The sequence below is a fragment of the Castanea sativa genome, chromosome 11 (assembly GCF_040712315.1).
Source record: "Castanea sativa cultivar Marrone di Chiusa Pesio chromosome 11, ASM4071231v1".
Taxonomy (NCBI): domain Eukaryota; kingdom Viridiplantae; phylum Streptophyta; class Magnoliopsida; order Fagales; family Fagaceae; genus Castanea; species Castanea sativa.
The window spans coordinates 70,303,734-70,319,300 of record NC_134023.1 but is presented as its reverse complement, the minus strand read 5'-3'; the positions used below and the strand labels follow the sequence as shown (position 1 = coordinate 70,319,300).

Sequence of the window (15,567 nt, the reverse complement as noted above, 5' to 3'; positions counted from 1 at the left end):
GAGCAAAGTAAACTCAAACGCACCAAATGAACCGAAGTGGACCAAGTTAGATTGAGATGGACCAAATGGACAGAAGTGCTCCAAATGGACCAAAGTGAACCGAAACGGACTAAAAGAACCAAAGTGAACAGATTTAGATCAAAATGGACTAAATGGGAAGAAGTGGACGGAATAGACCAAAGTGGACTAAACAGACTAAAGAGACCAAAGTGGACAGATTAAGATCTAAATGGACTAAATAGACTGAAGTGGACTGGAAGGACCGAGTTAGACCGACGTGGACTTTATTGAACGAAATGGACCTAAAAATTCCCATAGAATGGAGGATTTTCTTCATCAAAACCATGATTTCTAAATTTATACAAAACAAAGAATTAGAAAGTGTAATGTTCTCAATTTTTTACAAAAGAAAAGGAAATATGGTCACCTCATTTTACATATTAAACATTGAAATTCTTTCATATGAAAACCCAAAATTGTCACAAAATTTAATTTAAAAAAAAAAGAAAAAAGAAAAAAGAACAAAGCTAGGAAAACTAGAAGATGGACACATCGAATTCTGTTACCTGTTTAGAGATTGCATAAGCAAGCACTTCTTAGAAGACTGTTTTCCCCTGTAATCCGTCCAACTTCGGACCCATGCAGGAGACTGTTTCTCTTCCTCTGATTCTAATTTTTCTAGTTTTCCATAGTTTGGTGTGCTTTATTTTTGCTTTGATTCTGTTAAATTCTGAAAATCTTGAGTATAAAACTTATTATTTAAACTCACGTGTTTTGCATTCTACATTGATAGGCATGTTTCCTCTCTGACCTTGTTGTTTTTGAGCTGGAGAACTCTTTCGCATTTGGTGATCAATATGTGCACTTCAATGTCAGCATTCCAGCGTAGGTTTCCTTATTCTTGATCAAAATCAATAGCATCATATTGGAACTTCACCATACTTTGTAGCCTCTCATTTGACTACAAGTTTTATTTGTCATGTTCAAAGCAGATTAAAATGTGCATGATTTTGAGAATCCATATATTTTGCATGAATCAGACCCCAAGGCAATGTGAATTAATTGAACAGTTTGCCAAAGAAGAGCAAGGGGAATATAATTAATAAGTGTGCTACTGCTGGAGCATCTTGGTAAAAGGTAGACCAGAGATGGCTTCATTGTCTGCATTTGTAGCTTTTATTTTGTGTTTAAGGAGGTTAATTTCACCTTTGAAATCTAATGCAATATTTTCATGTGCATGCTGTGGCATTTTCTACTATGGAGACCAGCTATTTGAAGACTTCTTCCGTCATAGACTTGGCGGTGAAGATGTCAAGGTTTGCTTGCTGTTTATGCGCATATCATTTGTTTTTACGTTTTCGATTTGGTTCTTTTGACCTGCATTTCATCATTGATTAATCATCACAGAAGCAACCGTCACAAGAGCTGGAGGAATTTTCCTCTGGACTACTTTAAAGGTTAACTTTCTCATTTTCAAAATAGTTAGCTAATTTTTTTAAATATTTTTAATAGATTCTATTGTAGAATAGTAGAATTTTTTTGGCTAAATCCTAAATGAACGCAAATACTCTCAATTGTTTTTAATAAATTAATAATGCAATGTTCGTTCCTTTTAGAGCCATTTTCCAATTATCACCAAACATCAATAGACATGAATACTAAGTACGAACATTATCAAGTTAATGATTTCTAGTTTTGTTTTTCCCCGATCTAATATATTTAAGTTTTCCTCTCTATCTCTCAAGTCTTCATTTATCAAGAAAAAAAGTTACATACAATACTAAAATAATGGTGCTTTCCCAGATTCTATCTTGTGCTTTCTCCGAAAATCTTTGCATTTTTGAAGAAGCCCTAGACTAAGACTTGGCATCCAAGGCGTCTTTCCACCCAGCTACCATGAAAATCTTTTTATATTTTACTAATAGTATAAATAAAAAGGTAGAAGAAGTTCATTCATTTTCTTTGATGAACAAAAACTTTTTAATTAATTAACTCTTATGATTGCTTTCTTTCTCAAGTTTTTGCAATAAGGTCCTACTCAAGAAGACCTAAAGTCAAGGGTTGATGGTGCTTATTTTCAAATTGCGTATTTATTTGTAATTTCTTGGACCATGCTATAATTGATGACAAGCCCATACTAATGATATATGAGCTTTGCTTTATTTAACAAAACCTATAAACTCAAAAGACTAGGCCAAAATCTTTGGCGTAAATGGCACTTTGCTAATCCCTATCTAGCACCTTCTTAGAAAATGTTTCATAATGATGACTAGTTCACATATTCTAATAATATTATGAGCTTTACATTATTTAAATGACCTTGATTCAACAAAGGCCAAAGACTTGGTGTCATTTTTGTGCTTTCTCAACTTGTAAGTTCTTTCTTGGAAAGTCCTTCATAGTGAACAATAAACATAATTTATATCACTAGCATTATGAATTTTGCATTATTTAAGAACACCTTGATCATGACAGTCAAAACTTCACATTCTGGTCATCAGAATTTTTTTAATACTAATATTTAAATTAAAAGAAAAAAAAAATTGAAGAAGATAATTCCTTTTCTTCCGTCAATAAAGAATTTCATTAAGTAATGAAAAAAGATTGAAAGGCCTAGTGTATATGCTTTCATCAAAGAGATAAAATTGCTAAGAATACATGAGATAAGGATAGGCCATTGGGCCTCCAAGATGAAACCATATTGGCCCAACAGGATGATGTAGAAATTTCGTGTCTTTCCAAAGTGGATTGTAAAAATGAAGTGGGATCGGTATAGTTTAAAACCATTGCCCCATAATTCATCCCCATATATATATATATATATATATATATATATATATATATATATATATATATATATTAATAGCCAAATCTTAGAAAAAATCTAATTAGATTTTAATTCGATTCTTAATTTTGCATCACATGTCCCAATTAATTTTTAATTTTGTGCCAAGTGAATTATTGAGTATAAAAATTGAAGAGTCCAAATCCAATTAGATTTTAAGTTGGATTTCAATTGGAGTCTAATTTTTTGTCATGTGTCCATTTAATTTTTTTTAGTTTTTGTGACAGTGAACTATTGGATGCAAAAATCAAATATTCTAAAACCAATTAAATTCTAAATCATATATATATATATATATAATGAAAAACCATTTCATATTTTAAAAATGTATGGTTTAAAATAAGATAAGCTTTTTTTTTTTTTTAAAGAGAATTTCAACCTATGACGTCCGCTCCTGAGGATAGCTCTTCATAATCAGACCAAGACACCAATCAGTTTTTGGTGTAAGTGGAGATTGAATCCCAAATCTCTTATACAACTGGTAAAGTCTGATGGTTGTATAAGAGATCTACGTGTAATTTAAACCTCTTCTAAAAAAATGACGATATAATGGCACTTTTCCAGATTCTATCTTGTCCTTTCTTTGAAAGTCGAAGCATTGTTGATGAAGACCTAAAGTCAAGGGTCGATGGGGCTTTTTGTTTTTAGCCTTTTAGGTAAGTGTGTTCATCTGAACATTGGGCTAACACATAGTTGCTTTTTGTGCTTTCTCTCAACTTTTAAGTGCTTTCTTTGAAAGTGCTTCATAGTGAAAAGTGAATACTATTCATATTACTGGCATTATGAACCATGCATTATTTAACCTATTGTTATTAAAAAAAAAAATTAAGAAGACCTAGACCTAGACCACACAGGGGCGGCGTTACTTGGCCAAAATATATTTTTTTTATATAAATTTTTTTAAAACAATTTGTTTCAATCCCCTAAAATGAAAATTTGAATATATGGACCCTAAATTTTGTTTAAATCAACTAAAATAAGCTTGAATACGATTATTTTAATGCTACTTTCATTATATTTTTACAATAATTTCACAATAAAAGTGAAATAACAAGTTGTAACTAGTTTTTATTTGCACCTACAACTAATATTACTTTTTTACCTACTTTCAATAAATTGTCACCTAAATTTTGTTAAATTTTTTGTGAAAATGTTGTGTCTATAACACTAGTCTTAAAATAATTAATTCTATAAGAAAGAAAAAAAAATGTTTCAAATTTTTGCTCATTGTTAAAAAATAAATAAACCTTCTTTCTGGGACATTGGCTTACCTTGCCATTGACAACAAAATAAAGCTAGTTTTCCCTACATTTTCTTCTTCATAGGGGGTATAAGAAGAAAATATGATCTAATGAGAGATTTGTAAAATTTCACTTCAAATAAAAATATATTGAGTAGAGCAAAATTAAGTTTGTAGTCAAACTTTGTCCTTAAATATATGAAAGATTTTAATGATACTTACTAATTTCACTAGAGCTACAAATTTTTTTATAAGCTGTTGATGTGGTGAGTGACTATTGGTAATTGAAAAGGCGATGTCATCGGTAGGCCTAATTGAGAACTAGTAAAAATTCACAACAATAACTGTTTGTAAAAATGTTGTAAAATAGTTGGTACTTGTAGTATTACTTATCTGATATTGATGTGACATCCATTATATTCTTTGTCATTTTAGTTTTGAAGTATTTTGTAGTGAAGATTGTAATAGCTTAATATTTGCAGGCAAACTTGAAAATAAAGAAAAAAGTCCCCAAAAAAAAAAATCACATTTAGTGGTGAATTATTTTAATATAAATTTAATTGATGGATAGATGTGGGATGCCAGTTGTGACCAAATACAACCATGGACGAATTCACATGTACCCTATTTTTTAACTAAAACTGGGACTTGAAATCACAATTTTCATGTTCAAAATCGTGACCTCAAGTCATTGTTTTATTCAATAGTGTGGTGTGTAAAAGTGTGTGTAACAGTTTGTGTATAATAAATACAACCATTGACAAATTCAAACCTAGTAAAAGAAAAAAAAAAAGTAAAAAAAGTAAAAAAATCTGACATAAGTTTTACGTCAGGTGCTTGTAGTTCGCTCCCTTCTTCTTTTTCTTTCAGTTTGTCCACTGGCTGCGAGAACCCTTTGGCCTTTCTCATTGATTTATACAGCCCTTTGGTTTTTCTAATTTTTATTTTGACTTCGTGATTCTCATTCATGGGGCCAACCACCCTTCTCAGAGATGAAGACTTAGCCCCATGCAATTCTGATAGTTTGAGCTCTGGGTTAGAACAAAAGATAAACACGATATAGAAATTATTTGTACACTAAAAATTCAGAGAGAGGATTATTCCTTCTGTGGTTAATTTCAAATGCCCTTCATGAGTTATTTTGTTGACAATTTGCTTAATAGAGAATTTTTCTTCCTCTGTGCGGTCTCAACCTAAAACTACCCACTTATACTACTGCTCACCGTTGGGTGCGACAAGAAGGAAGGTTCAAATGACTTGAAATCAACACGTTAATGCCAAAATATTTTCTTGTCGAAACTAAAAAGATAACCTAAACCATCCATGATTAATTTATTTCGTCAATTTCAAAGCACGGGCCAGCCAAATTGTCATATAGAGGTTGAAAAGAATATGACAAATAAGTTATTCAAAAGGATGACATTTGAAGCAAACTCTAAACTTAAAAGGTGTAAAGTCCAATTTCAAAGCACAGGCCGCCATGCGCTCATTGCCTTAACCATACGCCTCCTAGGTTCTTTACACTCCTCCACGTCTGATGATGTCATATGATGAGACCGAAGTAATTTTTGGAACAAATGATGACTGTAACTGTAAAAAAAAAAAAAAAAAAATCCCAACTCAAAACAATGCGTATCGATTCTAAGCATTAATGAAACGGTGCGTTGTAGGGTTTCTTTCTTCTTTGAACTCGTTGAACCCGAACCAGAGACAATCACAGAACCTCCATGATCATCATCTTCAACAGAACTATGCCACGTTCTTCTTTTGATTTTGAAAGTTGAGATGAGAAAATGTTTATAGATAACGACCCGGCCAACAGTGTTTCAACTCACTCCAATTTGAAGTATAATTTAAGTTCAAACTATGAATGCAACCAATACAGGTATGGCCCCTATTTTTTTGTTATAAATTTATGCTTCCAAAGCATGATCTCATTCAAATTAGACCCTAAGAGCACCTGAAACTATTTTAGAGCCTTCAAATATTGAGGAGCCGAACTAAATTACACCATTTGCCCCCACCCTCCATGACCGAAAAGTGTGTTGGAAAGTTGCTCTTGTGAACCAATCAAAATGATATGGTTTGTGCAAGATATAACGACTTCCATTTTTAGCATGCTGCTCTTGTTAGCTCTTTCTTAATGTTACACCACCTTATAAATTTTGAATGGAATAATATTTTAAATATATATCTTACTGATAGATTAAATGTTGTCTATATTGTTAACACCAAATATTTTATTTTACGTTGATAAGCACATAAATCAAAACTTGTCTTGTTATAATTTTTTAGAGTTTACAGACGCACAATGAAGAAGAGATATGGTTATAACACAAGATATGTGAGAAATTTGATTATAAATTCAAAAATTAAGTAATTCTATGCAATCACACTGCTTTATTGCAATATAATTATGTTCATAGATGACATTGCGTACTTCAACTATGCCCTTAGAAACATGGACTAAATTTTATTATCCAAGAAAAGAAAAGTAAAAATTGAGACACATTAGGTCAGCAAATATTTTGTTTCCCGTCAATTCTTCTCCCATGATTGAATCCGCAAACCTCTTAGAGTTGAATCTTACAATCTTAAAAGCTTAAGCGCATACCTGACTCTTTTCAAAACGGGAAGAAAACAGAAATAATAGACTAATTTGGAGCCTGGAATTATGGTCAGGAGCGAACAAAAATAACAAAACCAAAGGAAAAGTAGCTAGACATTTATTACAAAGAAATTAACTTACTAATTACAGAGAAATGTACTCACTGAAACTAATTACAACTGGAATGTACAACCTAAGAAACTAAAACAGAATTTCCCGCGCTTGTAACAACCACTCAATCACAAATAACGACTTCATGAGAATGACGTCGTGTGGATAAGTGTGTTAATTAGCTAAGCTAATTATAAGAACGGCACCGTTTTCTTTATTAAGCACTAAGTGAAATGACACCGTTCATTAAGCAATGTACTTATTCTTAGGATGTCGACACCAAATATCCTTATGGAGTTTATTATAGTCATCAAGATGTTTCTGAGCTAATCCTGGACAAGTCAGGCTACCTTCAAGTCAAGAACTCATAGGGAAATATATAGGCTCCCATTTCTTAAAGACTACACTTGGGCTTGGTTGCTTAATTGTTATCAATTTGCTAGTTTAAGTGCTTGAAGACAAAGACATTGAACTATAAAATGATGCTTGACAGGGAGTTTCATATGAAAGGGGAAAAAACTAATGTTAGGCTGTATATTTCAGCAGATAAGACGCACAAAGATAGCTTAAAGGTTGCAACAAAATAACCCTTTTCAGTAGAGAAAGAAGCTCTAATTTTCTGCAGCAAAGCAAGGACTCCAGACCTAATTTATATTCATTCACTGTTTGAGCAAGTACTCATTTTCAGCCTTACAAGTGAACCACTTCGTAATCATACGACTAGTTCTTTAGTTAACAAAACCAAAGACAAGTTCAGTGAACAGTGTCAGAACACATTAACCATAGCTAGGGACATGATATTCAGCTGAATGGCTTTTTATGTTTCCATTGCTTAGATTGACCAGAATGGATTGACCATAATGATATGATTTTACATTTTCACTAGGCTTGTCTTTACCATGGCACAATATTTATTGTTTTCTGATACCATAGTTCCAAAAGTACAAAACAAAATGTTGGTGAAAAAAAGACAACCAAAGAGCTTTATAATATAAATTAAGTAGTTCAACTATGCCCATAGAAACATAGACTAAATTTTATTACTATCAAAGAAACAAAAGTAAAAATTGACACACATTACAGATGCATACAGCTCCAATTCTTCTTCCATGATTGAATCCTCAAACCACTTAGCCTGACTCTTTCCAAAGATTGCAAAAATCAAGACCAGGCATTGACCAATCTGGAGCCTGAGTGAAGAAAAATAACAAAACCAAAGGAAGTAGGCATTGATTTCGAAGAAATTAATGTACCCAGCTAAGATTAGGAGAACAATTACCGAGTATGAGAACAACACAAATGTGCAAGTACTGTAAATCAATGGCTGAATATCAGAAAAGGGGTTCCTTCCAAAGCAATGGCTGTCCTTGCTTTGTGTGCAGAAAACATTGCTTTGAATCAAGTGCTGTGGCATTGCACTGAGTCTGATCATTGCTTCCAGGATAAAATCTGTATAAAAACAAAGTAGAGGCCCGCACAAAACACTAACAGAATCATCAGAATTGGAGCATTGGTTATGGTCCAAACTGAATAAAAATAGCTTAAACAGACGATGATATTGAGTACGAGGAACAGAGCCTTAACGAAAAAATTTAGAATGAGGAGAACAATTAATGAGTTTGAGATCGAAAATAGCATGGTATTACACACGACGAACAGTGAAAAAAGGCCATCATTCAAAGCAATGGCTGTCCCTGCTTTGTGTTCACACATTAATGTGGTATTGGACTGAATCAGATAAATGATTTGAGGATAATTACTTCTCCCTACTGTTTCATTGAAGGGAGGGATCTCCATGCACCGACCATTATCTGGCCAAAGTCCACCAGGAGGAGTGAGTACCGCTTGAAAGCTGAGTGTTACAAGCAGTGCTGCAACCACTAGAAGCATACTGCGCCGTTCCACTGTAAATTTCCTTATTTCACGTCTTAAAATCACAATATGATCAACCCATGACAGTACTGTTAACAGCCTTCGGAACTTTAGATCTTGATACCTATTAAGTGTTGGAAGAGAAGAACCCGGTTTAGCTCCAGCACTGCGTAGCATATCCCTTATCTCTCTGTTGTCTTCTCGCAAGATGTCCCATGCTGTTTTATCCTCTAAATTCATACGGTCTACGTTCACAAATCTCTTACCCCAAGACCAAGAGAGTAAGGGTCTGTTTGGATAGAACTTATTGTTAAAAACTGAAAACTGAAAACTGAAAACACTGTAGCAAAATAATTTTAAAATATGTGAATAGTACCGCAGGACCCATTTTTAATGAAAAAGTTGCTGAAAAGTGAAATTTGTGGGTCCGTAAACAGTACACGAATGCACTGTTCACAGAAGATTGGGTCAACAACTGCGGCTGGAGAAAAAAAAAAAAAAAAAACTGAAAACGCAGACGCAGCTTCAGTGGAATCCAAACACCACCTAAGAGTCTCACATCCTGCGCAATGTAAATCAGTCAAGTTTCATCTACAAAATAATCATATTCTATTACATGCAAACCCACAGGATAACTAAAAGATAATATGTATATATTACGCCGGTGACAGAACTGTAAATAGACCAAGGGAGGCCACCACTCCCTAAAACTTTAAACATTTTTAAATAGTATATTTTGGTATAAAATATTTTAAATTTTGAAAAGAAAAAAAAAAACTGAAAGAAATTTACTTGACCCAAAAAATGTGTTTTGGTTTTTATCTAGACTATTCATGGTTGGTTATTTTATGTTTTTTTTTTCCCGTTTTATTCATATTTTGTTAATACTTAGTAGATGTTGATGGAGAAAGCTTGCCTGAGTTTCATTTTTTTATACTAAAATGTGCAACACAGTATTGCCTTCATTGTCCTTCCAATTTAGGATTGTTCTTTTATTAAATTCACTAGGTTCAAAAGAATTAATTAAAAGCCATCCCATGAAGAATTCAAATGCCTCGAGGTTGTCATTTTTAAGGGCAATATGCAAAGCTGTCTCATTTCGCACTGTCACATCTGTAATAGAATCAAGACAAACTAAGAGAAATTCGTCCAATAGATAAAGGTGCTCACCACTTTCTACTACGTAATGCAAAGGAGTTAGCCACTCCCTTCCTTTGACACGAACAAGGTCCCCATCAAGTTGTAGAAGCCAACGCACCAACTCAATATGCCCATTTTGTAGAGTAAGGTGAATGGGATTAAACTCGTTTGGATCTAGTTTCCGAGCAAATGAAGGCTTTAAACTCATCAACTCTAGGGCAAATTATATGTTCCCATAAAATGCAGCTATGTGTAAAGGAGTATTAATAAATGGTAGCTCGTCGATGTGCTCCAAAAGTTTTACATCCTCTCCAATTAAGTTGTAAAATTCATCAATATTATTATCATCACTTCGAGTAACTGTAGAAAGGGATGAACTTGATGAAGCTCCAGCACTATATAGCAAAAGCTTGATCTCTTTGTTGTCTACCTGTATTTGTCCTTGTGCGATGTCCCATGCTGTTTTACCCTCTAAATTCGTACTGTTTACATCGACAAATCGGAAACCCCAAGAAAGTAAGTGACTCACAACCTGCATAATGTAAATTACTTAAGACTTGTCTTGGTCCAAATGCATAAGCTTCTTCTTCTTTTATAATTTTTTAACTAAAATTATAATTAAAGAAGTAAAAAAAAAAATGATCATTATGTATTACATGCAATTGTAAATTAAGCCAGTGAATTATTAAAAAAAATAAGATAATATATTTATATATTGCTAGTGATGGAACTGTACGTACTCCCTAAATTTTTTATAAAAAAAATTAAATATTATATTTAGATATAAAAGATTTTAAATTTTGGAAAAAAAATTTACTTTGCCAAAAAAAAAAAGGAGTTTTGGATCAAATAAATTCAAAAAAGAAAATGGTCATCTAGACTATTTCTATTTTTTAAAATTCATATTTTGTTAATGCTGAGTAGATGTTAATGGAGAGATAGAGAGCTTGCCTGGGTTTCATTTTTTGATACTACAATGTGCAACACATTGTTTCCTTCATCATCCTTTTGGTTCAGGACTAAGAATACATTCAATGAAGTATTTTTAAATAAATTTCTACCTAGCCATCCCACCAAGAATTTGAAAGCCTTGAGCTGTTCATTTTTTAAGGCAATATGTAGAGCCGTCTCGTCATGTACTGTCACACCTGCAATAGAATTAGGACTGACTAATAGAAATTTGTCCAATAGATCAATGTGCCGATCACCTGTTTCAACAACATAATGCAAAGGAGTGATGCACTCCTTTCCTTTGACATGAGCAAGGTCCCTATCAATCTCTAGAAGCTGACGCACCAGCTCAATATGCCCATTTTTAAGAGCAAGGTGAATAGGGGTAAACCCATCTGGATTTAGTTTCCGAGCAAATGAGGGCTTTAATCCCATCACTTCTGTGGCAAATTGGATTTTCCCAGCAAACGCAGCTATGTGTAGAGGAGTTTGAACAAATTGTTTCTCGTCAATGTGATCCAAAAGATTTACATCCTCTCCAATTAATTGGTGCATGGCAATAATATCTCCACTTTCAGCAACCTGCTCCAGCCTTTCAACCATGTAATAGAAGGTAGATATATTAAGGCAGGGTTTTTCTTGCTCTGAACTTGTTGATTTGTGCCTTGAATTAGTAGTGCTGCATACAACAAAGCCAATATTACCACCTCATCCTAATTACTTCTGAAGATATCCTGTAAATCAGTCAAGTTTCTTCTACTTATTGTATATATAAATTATAATTAAAATTAACACGAAAAAAATAATCATATTGTATTACACGCAATTGCAAAACCATTGAATAATTAAAAGATAAGATATATATATATATATATATATATATATATATATATATATATATATATATATATTATTCCAGTGATATATCTGTACATAGACCAATGGAGACCATCACTCCCTAAAATTTTAAACATTTTTAAATAATATATTTTGGTATAAAATATTTTAAATTTTGAAAAGAAAAAAAAATTTACTTGACCCAAAAATTGAGTTTTGGTTTAAAAAATAAAATGGTTATCTAGACTATAAATGGTTGGTTACTTTATGTTTTTTTTTCCCTTTTCATTCATATTTTGTTAATACTTAGTAGATGTTAATGAAAAGAGTTTACCTGAGTTTGACTTGTTGATGCTAAAATATGCAACACAGTATTTCCTTCATTGTCCTTCCAGTTCAGGACTGTTCTTTTATTAAATTCAGCATTTTCAAAAGAACTATTTGCAAGCCATCCAACGAAGAATTGAAATGCCTCGAGCCTGGTATTTTTAAGGGCAATATGCAAAACCATCTCGTTTTGTACCGTTACATCTGTAATAGAATTAGGAGAGAGTAATAGAAATTCATCCAATAAATTAAGGTGCTCACCACTTTCTACCACGTAATGCAAAGGAGTGAGTTGCTCCCTTCCTTTGACACGAACAAGGTTCCCATCAAGTTGTAGAAGCCGACGCACCAGCTCAATATGCCCATTTTGTAGAGCAAGGTGAATGGGACTAAACCTGTTTGGATCTAGTTTCCGAGCAAATGAAGGCTTTAATCCCATCGTCTCCACAGCAAATGGGATTTTCCCAGCAGATGCAGCTATGTGTAAAGGAGTATCAGCAAATGGTAGCTCGTCAATGTGCTCCAAAAGTCTAACATCCTGTCGAATTAAGGTGTAAAAGGCACCAATATCTCCACTTTGAGCAACTTGCTCCAACCTCTCGACGTTTGCATCCATTCTAGTTTCTAGACAAGCCTGATATTAAAAAGGGCAGCCTTTTTTCCGACTCCAACCACCGAGTGGCATATCAATCTCTCTCTCTCTCTCTCTCTCTTTGCCCAACAGATATCAGGATGTGCCTATTGATACTGTGTCTTAATAGTTACTCCGTACTCATAAGGTGGGGTATATGTTCTAAAGTTTATCGTAAAAAATAACGTGTGGTATATGTTCTTTTTTGGCTGATTGTATTTTTTAAATTCCTTTCTTTTTAGAAGATATTTTTAAAATTCCTGAATCTGTGTCTGTTATATATTTGCTAGATTTTATTTTATTTTATCAGAGGCTAGACTTTACACTGTGTTATTAGATATCTAGATGATTATCTTTATTTTTTATTTTTGTATTATTGGAAATACCAAGATAATTAACCAATATCAAACCAATATTTAACCACAAACACCTTCCCATACACAGTCCCGTGCAGCCTATCTGTTATATAATACAAAAATGATGTTGGATCCGTATTGTTTAAAACAAGGAAGTTAATACTGTACTGGAGGCTATACCGATTTGGCCAGCAGTATGATATATTTTAGATACCGATTAATACCAGTATACCGTTTCGAGTTTACTGTTATTTTATATATTTAATATATATATATTTTTTTGGTTGAGAATTCAAATACTAATACTAAAAATAATAGTTAAAATAATAATATAAATATATAAATAAATTTCTTTTGAGGCAATGGCATATCAATGACATCATGTCACTGACAAATAGTACTCAATAGCCATGACAAATGGTACTAAAATTTGATATTGAAAGTAAGTTTCACGTGGGCTGGGCAGAAGACACAAAAAAACAAAGAGGAAAAATGAAAAAGTATTAGAAAAGTTAATATAAAGTTGACTAGAAGACAAAAAGTATCCGGGTGAGAGAGCCAAGAAAAAAGAAAATGAAGAAGAAGAAGTAGAAGAAGAAGAAGCAGAGAGGAGGAGCTCGCCAAACCTGACAACATGAAGGCGAAATGGAGGTGGCAACGTCAACGTGAGCAACGGTAAGTTACTGTGGGAGGAGAGAGAGAGTAATTTTTAGTTTTTATATTTAAATCTAATTCTGTAATTTTGGTTTTGTTTCGGTCCAGTACATTTTTTTCGGTCGGAATCTTATATTTTCTCCGGAATGGACGAAATGATTCGGTATGTTTGGTATTCAAACCAGTACGAAACAAAGGTATTTTTGTACCGGCAAAGGTGGCCGAACGGAAAATACCGTCCGTACCGGTCGGTACAGTACAGTATCAACTCCCCTGGTTTAAAACCGCTAGCCTATATTAATCCCTCATACTCAAAATGCATCACATAAATACATATATATATATATATACATATATATATATATATATATATATATATATATATATATATATATATATAAAAGTAAGGTTAGAACAAATCCAACAATATATAAAGACTAATAAAATGCAATATATAACTATATTGGCCAATAAAACATGAATTTCAAAACAATTCATTTCAACTTAACCATATGTTTTAATTTGATTGAAAATTTCAATATATCACACTTAAGAAATTGTAACTAAATTTTACCCAATCTAATAAAGAACTCAATTGCGAACCACTGGGGCCCATAACAGCTTAACCAATAGCTCGTAACTGTAATTATTTATGTAAAAAAAATTATCTTTTCTAAAATATATGTGAAGAGAAATTTATTTGAATTTTGGTTAGAAAATGGAATTACAGTGTACATGTGCACCTAAAACATTGAATAATTTTATGAATTGAACTAATTGAAACTTGAATTAGATTTTTCACTACTCAACACTAGTGGATTTTATTATTATTATTATTATTAAATAAATACATACACAAGGGAAAAGAAATAGAGTTCTAATACAAAGATATGTGTTTTTTGGAAACAACTTATTTAGTTGTAAATAAACTGAAATTTTTTTGCTGAAAATACTGTAAATAAAACTAAAAGGTAGTTGAAATAATACATGAGGCCAATAAATAATACTAGAAAGTACAATAAAAATATAAATAGTAGTAAAAATAAGTTAAATAATAATTAAAAAAAAAAACTAATTTTTTAAGCCATCTCAAACTAACACTGAGTAATGTAAGAGCATCCACAGCAGTGGAGCTAAAAATTTAGCTTTTTAGCTCCACCAAAAGTTACTTTATCTATTTTACCTATTCACTTTACAAAACATGCTGTAGCAGTGGATCTATTTTAGCTTTTAACACAATAAAATAATATAAACATCACAATAAAATAATATATCCACTACAATAAAATAATATATTCATTACAATAAACAACCATCACAACTACCCGCAACCGCTACCATCGACTCTTCCACCGCCACCGTAATCGCTACCGCCACCGCCGCCGCTGCCACCACCGCCGCCGCTACCGCCGCCGATTCTTCCACCACCGCAACTGCCACCGCCACCGCAGTCGCTACCGCCGCAACCACCGCCACCACTATCACCAACACCGATTCTTCCACCACCGCGGCTGCCGCCGCCACCGACCCTTCCACCACTGCCCAAATTATACTTATACATTTTTTTTTTACTAAAACAATTTCTCAATCATCATGATAACGTAACAATAATATTTTATTTTAACTCCAAATTATATATATACAAAACTCAAACTAAATTATGAAATAGAGGAACTTTATAATAAAACATATAAAATAAAACACATATTATAGCTGGAACAATGTAGTCCATAGATTACTCACATACATAACTCAAACTAAATTACAATAAAACTCACACACTCGCACAAGTTCTTACGACTCGCCATGCAATTGCCATAAATGTTCATCACAAATACATTCAGTCCAATACATTCTGTACACACAGAAAATTCCATACACACATAAAATTACCCTGCACACAGAAAACTCCCAATACATGCTGTCCAATACAAATACGTTCTGCCAATTCACAAATGTTCAACTGACTTGAATCTGTACACACAGAAAATTCCA

General features: G+C 32.9%; 1 pseudogene; it reads right to left on the bottom strand.

Moving 5' to 3' along the window:
* Nucleotides 1-8,232: 8,232 nt before the first annotated feature.
* LOC142617067 (uncharacterized) lies at nucleotides 8,233-12,547 on the bottom strand (annotated as a pseudogene).
* Nucleotides 12,548-15,567: the final 3,020 nt, after the last annotated feature.